This window comes from Artemia franciscana, chromosome 8 (assembly GCF_032884065.1).
Source record: "Artemia franciscana chromosome 8, ASM3288406v1, whole genome shotgun sequence".
NCBI classification, from domain to species: Eukaryota; Metazoa; Arthropoda; class Branchiopoda; order Anostraca; family Artemiidae; genus Artemia; species Artemia franciscana.
Window position 1 is genome coordinate 25132931 of NC_088870.1, and position 18100 is coordinate 25151030.

Sequence of the window (18100 nt, forward strand, 5' to 3'; positions counted from 1 at the left end):
TCCCCTTGCAAAAAGTGATTTTTCTTGTTGTTTATATTGGGGGAGTGTAATTTCCCTGTACAAGGTTTTCAACCATGCTGATTCCAATGGTACACTTTCGTTTTAATCTGACGCCTTTTTCGAGTGGTTTCAGACTTTTTTCAACATAACCATAATGTTTTTTTTCGCAAGAAACTTCTATTTTCCAGACGAACCGAAATAATAGCTACAATTTTTGAATCAGTGCCAGGTGGCAATTTTTTTCACTAGGTAGTTTTTTTTATAAACGCATTTTTAAAATTTTGGTTACTATGGGCTGTGGTCCCCAGCCCTACTGCACGGCCCGAGGCAGTTGCCCTGGTTGTACCCATCCCCTTGAATGGTTTGAATAAATGCAATAGGAACCCATAAACCTTTGGGAACTTTTTGCTTTCCTGTGCAGCTACCGCTGCAACCATGATCGCATTGTATCAATAGATACAGAGCCATTACAGAGGTTGGTGATGCCCGGGGAGTTATAACGCCCCATTCCATACTCAAATATAATCAGAATGTTGGATCGATGTTAAAACTGTGATACAACGTTAAAACGAGTTGAAACAAAGTTAAAAACGCCCCCATCCCCTGCTACAGTTACTGGGGCAGTTGCCCTGGTTATACCCATCCCTTTCGAATGGTTTTGAATAGATACAATAGGAACCCATAAACCTTTGGGAGCTGGCGCTTATCCCTCCGGATACTACTCACTCGGATACCCACCCCAACCGCGGCTGGCTGGCTTCCAATTACTTTCAACTTATAAAAAAGGACTAGAACTCTCAGTTTCTGGTCTAATGAGCATCCTCCAAAGTTTCAGTGACGATGAAGGGGAAATTTGGATGAGGAAGCGCCAGTATCCTTCAAAAAAGAATAAATCCTGCTCATTTTGATGTTTAATGTTACTCTTTACTTCCATAATATCAGGGCAGACCAGAAATATTTCCAGATACCATAAGGGATTAAATATCGTTTTTACATTTTTTATGCGTTTTTAAAGGTTTTTTTACCACCCTCCCACCCAAAAATACCCCCTCCACAGAACAAAAATCTTGGATACGGCCCTTGCGAGCTATATATCAATTTTTATCTCCACCGTCCCTTCGTCTCTCCCTTAGAACTAATTATGTATTTAGCTGAAGCTTCAATGGGAGCTGGGTTGTTTCGGCATGTACCCTTTTAGGTGTTCCCTCCCTTCCTAACTACAAAACGATCAGAAAATCCCATTATAGAAGTTTATTAGTCTTTATATATATATATATTTTTTTTTAATTTGTCCATTGCTTTGAGGTAGTATTTGCTATTAAAAACATACGGACATTTTCTGAGTTTTTTTTCTGCAGGGGGGGGGGGACTGTTTAGGGGAATTTCCCACGGGGAGAAAATTTTTGGGAATAATTTTCTTTCAACGGGGATTAAATCGTCTAACAAGATTTTTCCTTGGTAAAATGCAGAAGATGTCCGCAAAGGTGTTACAAGGTGACATCTCCCTTCTTGTTGCACAAAAATAATCCTGGCGTTTGCTTTAATCCTTTATCTGAAGTGATTTGCTTCATAATGCAGAGATATAGTAAGATACCGAAGGTAACGTTTGGTAAGATACTAAAATGAGGATATTTCAGTTGTCTAATTTTCTAAGCCTCACTAAGCCTTCAGATGAAAACTAAATAAGTTTTCGGGACTTGTTGTCTAATTCTTCCCACGTATACATTAAGGCTACGCCTTTATTATTGATTCTAAGGGGGGGGTGGAGAATAGCAGTGATGAGTTAAAATAAACGCCAGAAATATTTTGTGCAATATGAAGGGAGTTGACACATTGCAGCATCTTTGTCGACACTAACCACATTTTTCCAAGGAAAAATTTTGCCAGAAAATCTGATCCCCGCTGAGAATTTCCCCAGGACAATTGGATGCAAAGCGGAAGAAAGACAAGTAAATAAAATTATGTAGAAGAATTCAGGGTAATTCAGGGTTTCTACACTTGGAACATTCCTGCTGATAACCCCCCCCCGCAGAAAAATCTCCCGCGAAAAATGTTCGTATGTTTCCCAACAACAGTATCAACAATGGACAATTTACAAAAATTAAAAAGGCACTTAAACTTCAGCAATGGGGTTTTCTGATAGTTTTGTAGTTATGGAGGGACGGAGATACCTCAGAGTTTGCATTTTAATGCCCAGACACCCCAGCTCTCAGTGAGCCTTCAGATAAATCAAATTAGAAGAAATAAGTTTTTTCAACTGAAAGTAAGGAGCGAGCTCTCATTGAGCCTTCAGATTAAATACAAAATGAGTTCTAAGAGAGAAACAAAAGGAGGTTAGGGGTAAAAAAAAATGTATAATCCCCAGGGCCGTAAATAGGACTTTAATTTTTGGGGGAGGATAAAAAAGAGACTTTAAAACACGCATCAAAACCTTTAAATTGATCTTTAATCCATTTTGATATATTGGAATATTTATAGTCTATACTGTTATTACGAAAGTAAAGAATAACATTAAATCCCAAACGAGCAGAATTTATTCCGTATAGGAGGAAGACTGCCTTTTCCTCGCCCCGCCTCCAAATCAGGGTCTCAAAAACCACGGAGGGGGCTCATTATATCAGAAACTGAGAGCTCTAGTCTTTTTTGTAAGTCGGAAGTGATTGGAGATTCTTCAACAACAAGGAGTATTTTCTGGGAATGGTGGAAACGCCTAGACCTGTACCTTTGTATATTCAAGCACTGTGAAAAAAGAAGGATATATATATATATATATATATATATATATATATATATATATATATATATATATATATATATATATATATATATCTATATATATATACATATAGCCTAAATAAATACTTATACTATTTAATACTAAATAAATTTTTATATAGGTTGTTCCCATATGCTAATCTGATTGCTGTTTACAACCCTATCAATTTAAAAGGCCTCTGAGTCCCTTTGGTTTAAACTGGAACGTAACACCCATTTGGTTGCAAGCATTGGCGATAAATATTTTTCAGATGACATTTAGAATTTGTGCGAGAAAAGTTGAGAGATTCCTCTTAATGGTAAACTATGACCAAAAAGGAGTTTTTGGTCATAGGACGCAAAAAGTTTATGCGTCCTATACTTGCAATCTTTACGTCAATTATGTAATAAACATTCTTTATCTCATCTAGTAAATAACTGGAACTGTCTTTCATAAGCAACGGATACATTTTTTTTATTAAGCTGCCAAAACGCTCAAATGATATTTCCTTTGAGGTGTTTTCAGTGTTTTCCTAGCAGCTATGCTAGGACATTTTTAAGAACTGCCGTTTCCTAAATTTTAAAAAGAAAATTGTGTTCCGTTTAATCAGAAAAAAATCAGACTTTATGATGATGCAAGCTTTATTAAAGCTGAACATCTCTATCCTCGGCACAAAACAGGAGAAGCTTAATGGTTTTTTTCTATAATTCCCGGGAAAGCAGGCGTCTGCTTTTAGTTTTATGTAATTTATTTTGATCTCCAATATAAACTATAAAAGTTATCGTAAATGGCAAGGCCACCAAATCATTTCTAAATAGTTTGGCCAGACAAACTAAAAAAGTTTATACTTGACGAGATACAGTGATCCTTTAAGTTACTGCATCACCTAAAAAATCATCAAAGTTTAAGACTTACCTCAGCATTCTCTTCCTTTCACGAACGTTAGCTGCATATCTTTGGACTTTATACGGTCCACTGCCATAGTAACCATCTTCGTCTCCTGAGTCCAAAAAGTCATCTGGAAAAGCGGTCAAAGTAAGCAAATATTTATAACTGTAATATACAGCCAACGGCATCCGTACATATCTTTTTAGAGACAAGAGCTAGTAAAAATTGAACAGAGAGGGGGAGAAGAAAAGATTTGAGGAGAAGTCTGATAGGAAACTGTTTCACTGTTTTCAGAATATATATGCCAACACTAACCTTATAGTTTCTAGATTAGCTCGAGTAGCACAAGTAGCTTGAAAAATATACCGGTTGTTTTATGGTTGGAAAGAAGTATTTGACAGAGAAGTGTCACATTGTTGTCAAAATATTATAAATAACAAGAAAACACTTGTCGTGACAAAAAAAATGTCACGCTGATTGAAAACTCGTTATGAGAAGAACACGGGTGAAGTTACATTGGTTCATATTTAATTATATTATACAACCTTGTCTCAGCGAATTAGCTTCATGTCCTACCTCAGTGGTTCCCATCCTGTGGTACGCATACCCAAAGGATTGCATAGAAGCCTGTAGAAAACATTTCTGTTACGTTTTTAATCCCTCCCCTCAACGGATAAATCCTCTAGACAATTCCAACCCGATGAAATTTTTCCCCGGACAATTACCCTTTCCACATGTAAAATTGCGTCGGCAAAGAGAAAGTAAGAAAAATTAAAAAGTACTTCGTTTAGAAATTCTTGAAATTTTCCCCTGGAAAGTTCAACCCTCGAAAATTTCCCTTGCCACTCAAATACAACAACTCAAATTTTTCTTCTTTAGTCACAACCATCATTGGATCTCGGAATGAAAAATAACATTAATAAATAAAATAAATAAATAAAAGCTCCAAATTTGTATTTATCCATACTTTATGGACACATACATGTATAGTGTAGGGCAGCGGTTCCCAAACTTGTTCAAATCCCATACCCCTTAAAAAAGATACCCCTGCAAAAATTTAAAGAAAAAGAACATTGAAAACAACACTAAACCTAACACCGATACGTATACGTTTTATGTTTTCACAATGGAGCCATTCATTTTCTCGAGGTAAGAGTGGCGAACATAGGTCATTCACTTGGAGTTTGATCCTTGCTTGGTCAAAATGAAACTGAAGAACAAAGAATTGCGCGGTTAGAAGAGAAGAAAAACCGAGAATCAGAACGAGTCAAAAACGAAAGAGAAGACGAAAGAAATATTATGTTAGAAGAACAACACCATTACAATGTTTGACGCCAACAAACAGTGATGCAAACCCAGTAAAAACCTACAAAGATGCCGTCAAATATGCAAGTGTTAATTACAAGTCACTGGCAGCTTTCAATGTTGTATGTATTCACTGTGGAGTTTCCCATTTCCCCTTAGGAAAGGTAGCCAACATGGATAATTTATGTGATTATTGCTGCTTGCTTGGTTGAACTGCATTGCCACCTCCAAAATTTCCAAATAAATTGGCTTGGCCGCAAGTGTTACTTAAAAGCCACTGGGTCCCTTCAACTTTATATGTGTTCACCAAGGAGCCCTCAATTTTTTCGACGAAAGAGTAGCAAACAAAGGTGATTTATTTGAAGTTTGCTGTTTACTTGGTCAAAAATGAAAGTGAAGAACAAACAGTTGTTCTGTTAAAAGAGAAGCAAAAGGGAGAATCAGAGCGAGTCAAAAGTAAAAGTGAAGAAGAAGGAAACGAATAAAACGTCACTGCGATCTTCGAAAAAAAAATTGCGACACAAAACGCAGTACAAACTTATAGAGATGCAGTAAACTGCGCAAGAGTTAATTAAAAATCACCGGGCCCCTTCAATGTTGTATGCATTCACTATGGAGCCCTCTATTTTTCTAATGAAAAAGTAGCAAACAAAGGTGATTTATTTGGAGTTTGCTGCTTGCTTGGTCGAATTGCATGGGTACCTCCGCAATTTCCAAATGAATTGGTTTGCCTTTTTTTAGGACGTCACTTGCTGTCTGCAGTCTTTCACAAGTGAATTCAAAACTTGAACTCGTGTTTTGCTTTAGCTCCATTAAACGTAAGTGCTTATCAAACTATCAATGGTCGTAGCATTTACAGTTTCAAAGCAGCTGGAAAAAATTATTACAACATCAATTGAGCGACACATCTATCACAAACTTCTTATGGTGATTTTGAACGATTTTCATATGGCCAAATGTACTTTTTAGACCCCGATGAAACTGTGGAAGAACACCTTGCACATCCTTTAAATTATGGGATCTCTTGTAACTTAATAGATATCTTGGAGGATACATTGTGAGACACAAACAACTTTGCAAAAGGTTACATTGAAGTGCAAGAAGTGAGGGATGATGTAAATCTAGGTGCTGCTTCATCGGGACAACAGCCTCAGTTAGAAGAGGAGCAACAAAGAAAATCAATATTTACAAGCTTTCCACGTAGCCGTGACGGGTAAGTGAAAGAGTAAACTTCAACAGATTAGTGGAAGTGATAAACTCGCTATGGGGGACAAAGACTTAAGTATTTTCTGGTGAAATAAGTGCGCAAAAAGTGCGATTTATTGATATTCGGACATTTATCCCACCTGAGAAACATAAATAAACATGCGAAGAAAAATATGCTTTGTTTTAAATTGGGGGGATCACAAATTTACTCCCCTCCCCTTGCGTGTAAGTTTCTATTTCTGCTTATTTATTTGGCTACGAGATGACGAAAGTTATTTTACCATCGATTCAGGCATTGTCCGAAAAGTTACTAGCGATGGATTCGAAGCTGAATAGCCTGCAAGAGGCTCAGAACTCAGCAAGCTTCATATTGAGGGATATGAAGATTTAAAGCATGCAGGAAAAAAGGTAGAAATAGTAGAACGTACAGGAGCCTATCTATGTTCCTGAAAGAAAGAAGATTTTCTTCAGTTAAAAGGCTACCTAGTAAATCTGAAATCTTGTGTGGATTATGCTTCGTTTAAAGGGCTCAGTATTGTAGATTATGTTAGGTTCCGTGTATTTACCGCCTCAGTCAAGCTTATATTCAAACAAAGATACTTGGAAACTTCTGTCTGAGGAAATGGTTGCTCTATGTTTAAAGTACCCGTGCATATTATTTATATTGATGGGCATTATAACGCGTACACGGCCGATTTTTTAGAACAATGTGAAACTTGTGACTGTTTTGATTTTGCAGATCCTTCAATTCAAGAAGAATAAAGTTTGGAGAAATTAAGAGGAAGGCATGCAAAGGACAAGGGAAGGAGAAAGAACACTAGGGAATAAGTTTTTACATTTTGGTGGGGAGTACGATTTGATTATGGTTAATGGGAGGGTTAGAAGGGATAAGGGGATAGGAAAGTTTACATATTGGTTGGGTAAGGAGCCAAGTTTAATTGATTATATTTTAGTAGATAGTTGTCTTTTGTCGTGTTGTGCGAATTTTGAAGTTCTAGAAACAGTTGGCTCCGACCATTTACCTTTGCTGTTAAGAGATCAGAGTGGAAGATCGCTGACGGAAAAATATGGCTACAGAAAAGGTTTCGGATAAGAGTATACTAGATTTATTAAAAAAATATAAAAATAGAGAGAGTAGTAGATATTTGTGATGAAGAAGATTATTGAGTTATTTGAGAAGTAGGCAAAGTAAGTGAAGCAGTATGCGATTTAGAAGAATCACTGAGGCAGATATGCGAACTACGGAAAGAAAAGAAATCGACGAAAAACTTTTTTTGATTACGAGTGCGAGAGTCTTCGACTCATTGTACAAGAGAGCTTGAGGAAAATAAGTTCATCCCAACCGCAAAGAATAGAGAATAATTTAAGAATTTACAGAGAGAATAGAAAGCGCTATAAGAAGATGATTAGAGGAAAAAAACAATGCGAAGCAGCGAATTTTTTTTTTTTTAATTCAGGGAAAAAGATCCACATCAATTCTGGAAAGCTGTACATAGGTCGCTGAAGGGAGAGGCACACCAGACATGTTCTTTTGAACCTGAACAGTTGGAACAGCACCTCAGGACACAATCGGTAAACGGAAACCAAATGGAAGAGGATCCTCAAAATATTTTACCAGCTTTTGGACCCCTGAGAGAAGGAGATATGAAATTGATAGCACCAATTTCGGAACAGGAGATATGGGAGGCTACGAAATCAGCTAAAGAAAAAGCTACAGGTCGAGACGGAATTCCACTATGAGTATGGAAAATGCAAAAGAAGTATGCATACCAGTTTTAACTTTAGTTTAAGCTCCATATTTTTATTGAGCAGCTGGCCAATAGAAGGGACAACATCTATAGCTGTACCATTATATAAAAAAGGAAACATCAAAGAATTCTCGAATTACCGACTGATCCAGATTTCTCCCATAGTTAGTAATATTTACAGATTTACTATCTACAGATAGTAGATAGTCGGATAAGAAAACGGCTAGAAGAATTAGGGAAATTAAATAGAGGAGCAGGGAGGGTTTAGGAAAGAAAGGGGTACAATAGAGCAGGTTTTTACTCTGCACAGTATAGTTAGAAAAGAAATCATGAAAAGAGGGAGTAAGATTTACGTAACCTTCCTGGACGTGAGAGGGGCTTACGATAATGTGATAAGAGCTATGCTAGTTAAGCGACTTCAGAGATAGGACCGCCTGTAAGTTTTTCTACATTAATTGTAGGAATATATAGTTCGGTAGGCTTAGTTGTTAGAATACTAAGTAAGATATCCGGGAGAATTTTAACGCGAACAAGTTTAAAACAGGGATGCTCATTGTCACCGATTTCGTTCAACGTGTACATTAATGATACAATCGATTTCTTCGAGGAGATTAAATAAAAATTTTTTTTTTTTTTTTAACTGAAAGTAAGGATCGAGATTAAAACTTAAAACGAACAAAAATTACTCCGTATATGAAAGGGGCTGTTCCCTCTTCAACGCCCCGCTATTTACGCTATTTTTTTTTTACTGTTTTAAAAAGTAGAGTTGAGAGAAAAAGTCAAAACTCCACTCTTTAAGCTAAAGTGTGACTTTTTCTCTCAACTCTACTTTTTAAAACAGTAAAAAATAGCGTAAAGAGCGGGGCGTTGAGGAGGGAACAACCCATTTCATATACGGAGTAATTTTTACTCGTTTTAAGTTTTAATCTCGCTCCTTACTTTCGGTTAAAAAAACTTGTTTTTTTATTTAATTTCTGAACGTTTTTAAATAATGCATGCTTTGATTTTGGCTCACCGCACATGAATAATTGAAACAAAATTTGTATATTAATTTATTTTATGGCTAAATCACTTTCTCATTGTTTGGTCGGACGATTTTGAGAAAAAAGAAGCGGGGGAATAGGCCTAGTTACCCTCCAATTTTTGGTTATTTTTACGAACTTTTAATTTTTTACGAACATTTTTATTAGTAAAAATATACGTAACTTACGAATTAACTTTTGTAACGAACTTCTAGATTCGTATGTTTTTATCACGTATATGAGGGGTTTCACCCCCCCCCCGTCAATACCTCGCTCTTTACACTAAAGTTTAAATTTTGTCCCAGTTCCTTAAGAATGACCCCTGAATCATAAAGGCCGTAGAATAAATAGTTGAAATTGTTAAAATTACTTTAGCGTAAAGAGTGAGGTATTAGGAGGAGGTGAACCCCTCATATACGTAATAATTTCTGTTCGCTTTAAGTTTTATGCTGTTCCTTACTTTCAGTTGAAAAAAACTTTTTCAGTTTTAGTTTTTCATTGTTCTTAAAAAAAAAAAAAATGCTAAAAAATCCTGCGCTCCCTTCATGGAAATTTTCTTCCCCCATCATAAATCCCCCATGGAAAATTACCCCCGCATAACCCCCCCTCAAAACCTCCGCCCAACCAAAAAATCCCCCTGAAAGCGTCTGTACACTTCCCAATAACCATTACTATGTGTAAACACCGGTCAAAGCTTGTAACTTGCAGCCCCTCCCACGGGGACTGTGGGGGAGTAAGGCGTCCCAAAAACATACTTATTTGGTTTTTCGACTATGTTGAATAAAATGGCTATCTCAAAATTTTGTGACTTTGGGAAAAACATGTGTTCACAGACAAAAAACAAGTTTGTGAAAAAACAAAATCCGGTGACTTTGGGAAAAACATGAGCGTGGGAGGAGGCCTAGATGCCCTCCAATTTTTTGGTCACTTAAAAAGGGCACTAGACCTTTTAATTTCCGTTACAATGGGCCCTCACACGACATTCTTGGACACTGGATCGATACGATCACCCCTGGGGAAAAAAACAAATAAACACGCATCCGTGACCAAAAAATTTATGGCAAAAACTGCAAAATTGCACATTTTTGTAAATAGGAGCTTGAAACTCCTATTGGAGGGTTCTCTGTTACGCTGAATCTGATGGTGTGATTTTCGTTAAGATTCTATGACTTTTAAGGGGTGTTTCCCCTATTTTCTAAAATAAGGCAAATTTTCTCAGGCTCGCAACTTTTGATGGGTAAGTTTAAATTTAATGACACTTATATATTTAAATTCAGCATTAAAATTCGATTCTTTCGATGCAATTATTGTTATAAAAATTCCGTTTTTTTAGAGTTTCGGTTACTGTTGAGCCGCGTCGCTCCTTACTACAGTTCGTTACCACGAACTGTTTGAAAAGCGTTCCGGAAGTACTGATAAGTGTTTCGAAAATATGCACACTTTTGTTTGCTGATGATATTGCTCTCATAGCACAACCAGCAAAAGAAATGCAAACATTTTTAAACATAATGGAGGAATATTCGGTTATGAAAGAATTAGAATTCAATAAGAAGAAAACGGTAATCGTAGTTTTTAGGAAAGGTGGAAAATTAAAGAAAGAAGATCAATTTAGACTTAAAGGTGTTTTTATAGAAATTAAAAAAGAATTCATGTATTTAGGGATCTTTTAAACATAATGGAGGAATATTTGGTTATGAAAGGATTAGAATTCAATAAGAAGAAAAGGGTAATCGTAGTTTTTAGGAAAGGTGGAAAATTAAGGAGAGAAGACGAATTTAGACTTAAAGTTGATTTTATAGAAATTAAAAAAGAATTCGCGAAGTTAGGGGTCAAGTTTTTTTCGAATGGTAAATATACACAGGAGGTTAAGCATAGAGTACAAAAGGGAAACATGTTCTTCATTTTAATTTTAAAAACCGAAGTTGGAAAGATTAGGGAGTTAGCAATGCATAAATATTTATTTAGGACTAAACTCGCCCCCGGTTATGCATTACAGGTATGAGCTGTGGGTTTCTAGAGAAAGTGAGAAGTTGCAGAGAATGCAAAAGAATTATTTTAAGAGAGTTTTTCGAGCCCTTAAATCCACTCACAGAGTTGTACTCACAGAAGGGGGATTTAGGACTAAGTAGGTTAAGAAAAGATAGGTTCATAGGAATGGTGAATTTCAGGATAAAAATTTTAAGACTAGTGATTACAACAATTTTACAAGGGATTACAACAATCCAAAAACCTTAAAAATTAATCATTTTGAACGCAATCAGTTATATAATGTCAGTAGGAAGGCCCAAAAAAACGAATATTTGCAATTATGACAAATGTTGATTCTCTCTTTGGCAAGGGATTACAACGATTCAAAAGCTTAAAAAAGAAAACCAAAAGTTTGAAGCTTAGTACAAATCAAACAGTTCGGGGTAACGAACTGTAGTAAGGAGCGAACCGGCTCAATAGTAACCGAAACTCTAAAAAACGGAATTTTGATACCAATAGTTACATAAAAAAATCCAATTTTAATGCTAATTTTAATTATATAAGTTTCATCAATATTAGTCTTACCCATCAAAAGTTACAGGCCTGACAAAATTTGCCTTATTTTAGAAAATAGGGGGAAACATCCCCTAAAAGTCACAGAATCTTAAATCACACCATCAGATTCAGCGCATCCAACAACCCTACTGTAGAAGTTTCAAGCTCCTATTTACAAAAATGTGGAATTTCGTATTTTTTGCCAGAAGACAGATCACAGATGCGTGTTTATTTGTTTTTTTTTCTCCCAGGGGTTATCGTATCGACCCAGTGGTCCTAGAATGTCGCGATAGGACTCATTCTAACGGAAATTAAAAGTTCTAGTGCCCTTTTTAAGTGACCAAAAATCAGAGGGCACCTAGGCCCCCTCCTATGCTAATTTTTTCCCAAAGTCGTCGGATCACAATTTTGAGATAGCCATTCTGTTCAGCATAGTCGACAAACCTAACTGTTTCTTTGGGGACGACGTAATCCCCCACAGTCCCCGGGGGTGGGGCTGCAAGTTACAAACTTTGACGATTGTTTACATATAGTAATGGCTATCGGGAAGTGTACAGACGTATTTAAGGTTTTTTTTAGATGGGGTGGGGATGGGTTGGGGGAGGAGCTTACAATGGAGGATCTTTCCATTGAGGAATTTATCATGAGGGATGAGAATTTCCATGAAGGGGGCGCAGGATTTTCTAGTATTATTTGAAAAAATCAATGAGAAAATAAATAAAAAAAAGTTTTTTCAACTAGAAGTAAGGAGCAGCATTAAAGCTTAAAACGAGAAGAAAATATTATGCATATAACGGGGTTCGTCTCCTCCACAATACCTTGCTCTTTACACCAAAGTATTTTTAGTAATGTCAACTATTTATTCTACGGCCTTTGTGATTCAGGGGTAATTCTCAAAGAATTGATATGAAATCCAAGCTTTAGTGTAAAGAGCGAGGTATTGACGAGGGGGCGAACCCCCTCATATGCGTAATCAAAATATACAAATATAGAAGTTCGTTACGTTAGTTAATTCGTAAGTTACGTATATTTATTACTAATAAAAACGTTCGTAAAAAAAAGTTCTAGTTGCATTTTTAAGCAACCAAAAATCGGAGGGCAACTAGGCCTCCTCCCCCACCCTTTTTTCAAAATCGTCACATCAAAACTATGAGAAAGCCATTTAGCCAAAAAATATTAATATGAAAATTTCGTTTTAAATATTCATGTGCAGTGAGGCAAAATCAAAACATGTATTAATTCAAAAACGTTCAGAAATTAAATAGAAAAACAAGTGTTTTTTTTAACTGCAAGTAAGGGCGACATTTAAACTTAAAATGAACAGAAATAATTTCTTATATGATAGGGGTTGTCCCCTCCACAACGCCTGGCTCTTTACGCTAGAGTTTGACTCTCAACTCTACTTTTTGAAATAGTAAAAAACTTCAGTGCAAAGAGCGGGCGTTGCGGAGGGGACAAACCCTTTGATATACAAATACTTTCTCTTCGTTTTAAGTTTAATTGTCGCTCCTTAATTGCAGTTAAAAAAACTAGTTTTTATGTTTTATTTAATCATTGTTAGAAATCGGACTAGCTTCAACGATCAAATATCTTTGAAATGATATAGTATGAAATGACTTAAATTGTGTAAAGAGCTAAAAATTGATAATTACAAAAATGTTTGTATTTTATTTCGGCTTTTGCTTTAATGGTCAAATATCTTTGAAAAGACTTTGTATGAAAAGACAGCAAATTGTCTGCGGTTAGAAGACAAGCGACAATGAGAATCCATATATAGAAGCCTGTCACGTGCCGAGTGCTGGGGCCCGGCGGCTGGTAACTGCCAAAATATTTGTATATATTTTAACTAGGGATTATAAAAATTCAAAAATCTTAAAAAAGAAAACCAAAAGTTTATAGCTAAGTAGATAGCGTTGTTAAAAAATGGACTTGCTTTAATAATCAAATATCTTTGAAAAGACTACAGTAGGAAGATACAACATTTTTTGGGTCATGTATACATTACTACACTGTTGATACGATCGCTAACAAACTTCATGAAGTTGCCGAGTCCGCTTTTGCGAAGGTTTTAAGTATGACTTTTTATTTTTCAAAAAGGCTCTCTTAATACTTCTCGAACTGACTAAAATTAAAGACCACTTAACACAAACAGTTGACTGCCTTTTCCCGTCATATCATTTTTATTTCCGGGATATTGAAAAGACGAATTAATTAGTTATGAATCCTGTTATCTAACAAACTTCCGAATTAACAAAATTTCTGATCCAATAAATTTTCTGAGTTTGGCATTCAACAGTTTAATGCAAGGAGGAATTGTCGAGGGTGGGGAGTTTTACGTGGGGGAGTTGTTGGTGGGAATTCCTCGCGGGAGGGGGATGTCTATATCAAAAGAACTTGGATTGTATATCTTTTTTCGTCACTTCGCATAAATAATCAAAATAAATTAAAAAGGTAATTTATTTAAATCTAGGGTAAAGGACAAATTCATCGAGTCTATTGTGGATATCAGAGCTCGGTTGTAGCCTACCTATTCAATACATTATCATATTTTTTGGATTTATGGACTCGATTCCACGATGGAGGGGATTTGTCGGCAGGGGTATTTTTCGAGGGAGAATTATCTGCGGGGGCATGGAATTTTCTGCAAGTCAGTAATTGTCCGCAGGAAAATATTAAATATTTTTAAATATTAAGTCGCAATAAATGAAAATTGAATAATTGTTGACATTTTCTCCCACAAGATGAGAACCAGCAATAAATTCCTGAATGAATTCTCTTCATTCTATGTTTTTTGGTCCGTAAAATTTCTTTCTGAACAAGTTCACGCCTTACAAAATATTCGCATCTTATATCCTAAAATTTATGAGTTTGATATTATAAGTAGCAAAATACTAAACTAAGGAAATGCCAAAATGAACAAAGGGAATTAGGTCAATGCAGAAAAAGTACTGAAATTAGATGATATCAAGTCAACAGCTCCTAATTAAAACAAGTGAAACCAAACAAAATTTCTGCTATTTTCGTCTTATATATATATATATATATATATATATATATATATATATATATATATATATATATATATATATATATATATATATATATATATATATATATATATATATATATATATATTTATATATATTGGCTTGAAATGGTTGGTTTCTTGTATTTAGTCTCCGAAGCTGTGCCGAAATAAAATTCTGCGACGGCAGGCGCAATTATTGACCGGTATTTGTTCAAATTTTAGAATTTTTGCTTTGTTTTTAAAAGTTTCAAAAACTGAATTGGTATCAGTTTCTTTGGAACTCCTTCTAAGCAGGAGTTCTTGGGGTCAACAATCCCTTTTCAGCTTCAAAACCATGAGAGACCTCGGACAAAATAAGGACGGGAAATCTTCTCCCAAACGTTCTTTTATTCCAAATGATCGACAGTGAGACCTTAAACTGCCAGAAAACTGAATTAAACCGACAAAATACGGAACTTAAAACTAAATTTAAATTAAACTCTAAAATTTGAATTAAAATAAATTTACTTGTAAATAAAATTTTTAATATGTTTTGTAAATTTAAAAAAAACATATATAAAATTTGTTTAAAGAAAGAATTTGTTTAAAAACAAATAATTTTTTTTAAAAACAAATATAAAATTTTTTAAAAAGTTTTAAAACATCTAAATAATATGGTGTAAATAAAATTTACACCATATCTGGTGCAAAAAACATCAAGGGAAACTATAAGGGAATCTGATATGTACATCTTACTTCATGTCTCCATTTCCTGGTCTTCCGACCTGCATTCCACTTCTTTGACAACCCTATACCAATTTTGATATTTCCTGAAGTCTTTTCCTTCATTACAATACTCGAAAAAAAAACAATGTTTACGCCCATTTTACATTTGTTTTTCCTTAGATTTATCTAAGGAAAGTTTATCTAAGAGATTTATCTAAGGCAGCGTGGTCTTTGAAGTTATAACTTCGAAGACCACACTGCCTTTCCATGACGAATGTATAACAGTTCAAAATAGGGATGAAACCTTTTAATCGACAGTGAACAGATATAATTTTTTTGTTAAGCAGTAAAACAGAGTTTTACTGCTGATGATGAACACTGTATATGTGTTCGAAATATCCAGTTAAAATTTTTTATATCTGTTCACTGTCGATTAAAAGGTTTCATCCCTATTTTGAAGTGTTTTACTTTTGTTTTTCCTTCAATGGCATCTTAACGAAAACTAAAGCTAAAAATAAAGAGTACGGCATTGGACTTTACAGTTCCTTCTGGCGGTGCTGATCTCCGTTTTATGGCCCTTTAGCCAGGAAGTGCAACGGGGCTGGGCGGCAATCATCCTTTGCTTTCGCACGCCCTTCCTGTTTACCTTCCCCATATTTTTCCAGGTAACCATTTAGAGCTGGGACAGGATTCGTACCCCTGTCCTCACGCACAAAGGATTTCAAGTCTAGCGTGTTAACCTCTCGGCTGACCGAGTGGTTAACATCGATTAACCACTGAAAATTGTACTAAACCATCTTTTTGCATTTCAGAGCTCCAATTAAAAGAAGTAATGAGAAAATATATAAAATCTGTATCCAGACTTTCAAGTTTAAAACTCGAGAATTATATCCACAGTAGTGGTAATAAAATAAGCTACAGCGGTGAAAAACGAAAAACAAACAAACAAACAAACAAAAAAGCAAGCAAACACTGGCACGAGATTCTAGATATAGACGATAATTACTGAACCTATATCCGTGGCCTATTATCTCCGATTAACTTATCAATGCAAGATTTTGTAATAATTAACTCATCCAAGCTGACTTTTATTTTTCCAAGTTTTTGTTTTACAATTAGTAGAGTAAGCTTTAATTTTCTGAAACTGTCAAGAGCTACTGCTAGTCTAGACTGGAACGCTGTGATAACAATACCGCACATATATCTTCACGATCATTAGGCCTACTACACCGACAATAACAAAACGATAAGCAAAGACAAGGCTGAAGTGAGCAGAGCGTAAGCTAGCTTTTTTAAGCCAGACTCTCACAAAATTCCTTCTCTCAAAAACAGATGTCTGTCTTCAAGAATTTAAATAGATTTATTACATTCAAAATGCAGAAATTCTGGCAACAAATTGTGACGACAATAATAATATCAAAAGAATCTCCTAGTTATGGTATTTTCATAGCTAAAGTTGCATAAAGTTACATAACTTAAAAGTTTCATTACTAAAGTTGGGAGAATTAGTAGATCTCCGTTCTTCCGGGGGAGGGGCACCGGAAACTCTCAAAGGTGTAGTTTTTAAGGCCAAATTCTCGTGATCGGTTTCTGTCCTAAAAATAGTCTAAGTAAATCTAAGAAAAAAAAAATAATAAAAAAGAAAGGCAATTATTTGTCTAGCAAAACTAGATTTTTTCCCTTCAAATAGACTTGAGTGTAATAAATTTGATCTATATTAGGAATATATAAGCAGCCAGACTTATCATTGGTTAGTTTTGATATAACGCACAATTCAACTCACCAGTGGTTGATACTGCAGTTTGTGAGTTAAAAACGCAAGAGGGATATTCAGGCTCTAGTTGTTGTATTTCTTGCGATATGTGCATTGCTCCGTTTGAGTATAATTTTTCATTATGGCAATCTTCCTGCATTTTCATCACTTTCCTTTTGCTTTTTTTCTCAGGATATAAACAGACGGCCTTTCTCTTTGATCCCGAAGGATAATCAGTCCAACCACTATCGTAGTTTGTCGAACTATCACACGGTCTTGCTGTTACCGGTAAGTCTGCTAACTGATAAATATATTGATGATAAAGGTTTGTTCCGCACCAGGACTGAGACTGATCTTGAATTAATTCAAAGGCTCCCTCGTGCCCCAAAAGACCTGTTAGTGACATAGTATTAATCTACAGTATACTCAGTGTCAGGGCCACCAGTTTTGTAAAGAGTTCACTTGCTCAAGAACGACTGTCACAATCAGACGGAGAAAAGGTAGCTATTAGTACTACGACTGAGCTTCAAGTAGGCGTTTCTGTTGGTTATTATATTATCCTATAGCCAGAACAGTTTATTTGTCAAAATCAAGTGCTAAGAGAGAGAACTAGGAGGGGAACCAACATGTTTCATATCCACTTCTGACCTATCCAATACCAGAATTTTGCGAGAGGAGGAGTCAAGGAAATCTCCTAAGGAAATGTTCCTGACATCCCGGAGAATAGTTTTTCAGCATATGTCACTTGCAGATGGAACACCCAATTATCCTTAGTAAAAGAAAACGTGCACCCTCACCAACGGAAGCTAAACTGAATCTGAATGACTAATAACAAGCTTTCTTTTTACATCAAAATCACATCTATTCTCAGAAATGCATTATGTTTACGGCTGTATTAATCTACTGATTGAGTACAGGTCATAGCAAAAAGACCCCCAAGCCTGGGGGTAACTCGATGCTTAAGTTGTTAACCCGACCACACTCAAGAAAATTTTGATCTATTTAAAACCGGTTTTTCTCTGTGCACTCTCAGTTAATATACGCTAGGGTGAGATAAACTACTATGCAGGTATATTTTAATCACATATTTAATACATAGAGCTGGTTAGGTATTTAATATAATGGGTTCGGAGTTGCCTGCTTTCCGTAATTCTCTGTTGTAGTTTC

The 18100-nt window shown here is 35.6% G+C and overlaps 1 protein-coding gene across 3 annotated transcripts in view; it reads right to left on the minus strand.

The window, feature by feature from the left end:
• The window catches only part of LOC136030201 (RNA-binding protein 45-like), a 272030-nt gene that overhangs the window by 16089 nt on the left and 237841 nt on the right, over nucleotides 1-18100 (minus strand). For 2 of the 3 annotated variants that reach the window (XR_010618210.1, XR_010618211.1), the window contains one exon: nucleotides 3671-3773. The gene's annotated coding sequence lies outside the window, so the exon portion shown is untranslated. Of the gene's footprint in view, nucleotides 1-3670; nucleotides 3774-18100 lie in introns of those variants that run through there. The other variant, XM_065708977.1, reaches the window with a different exon arrangement.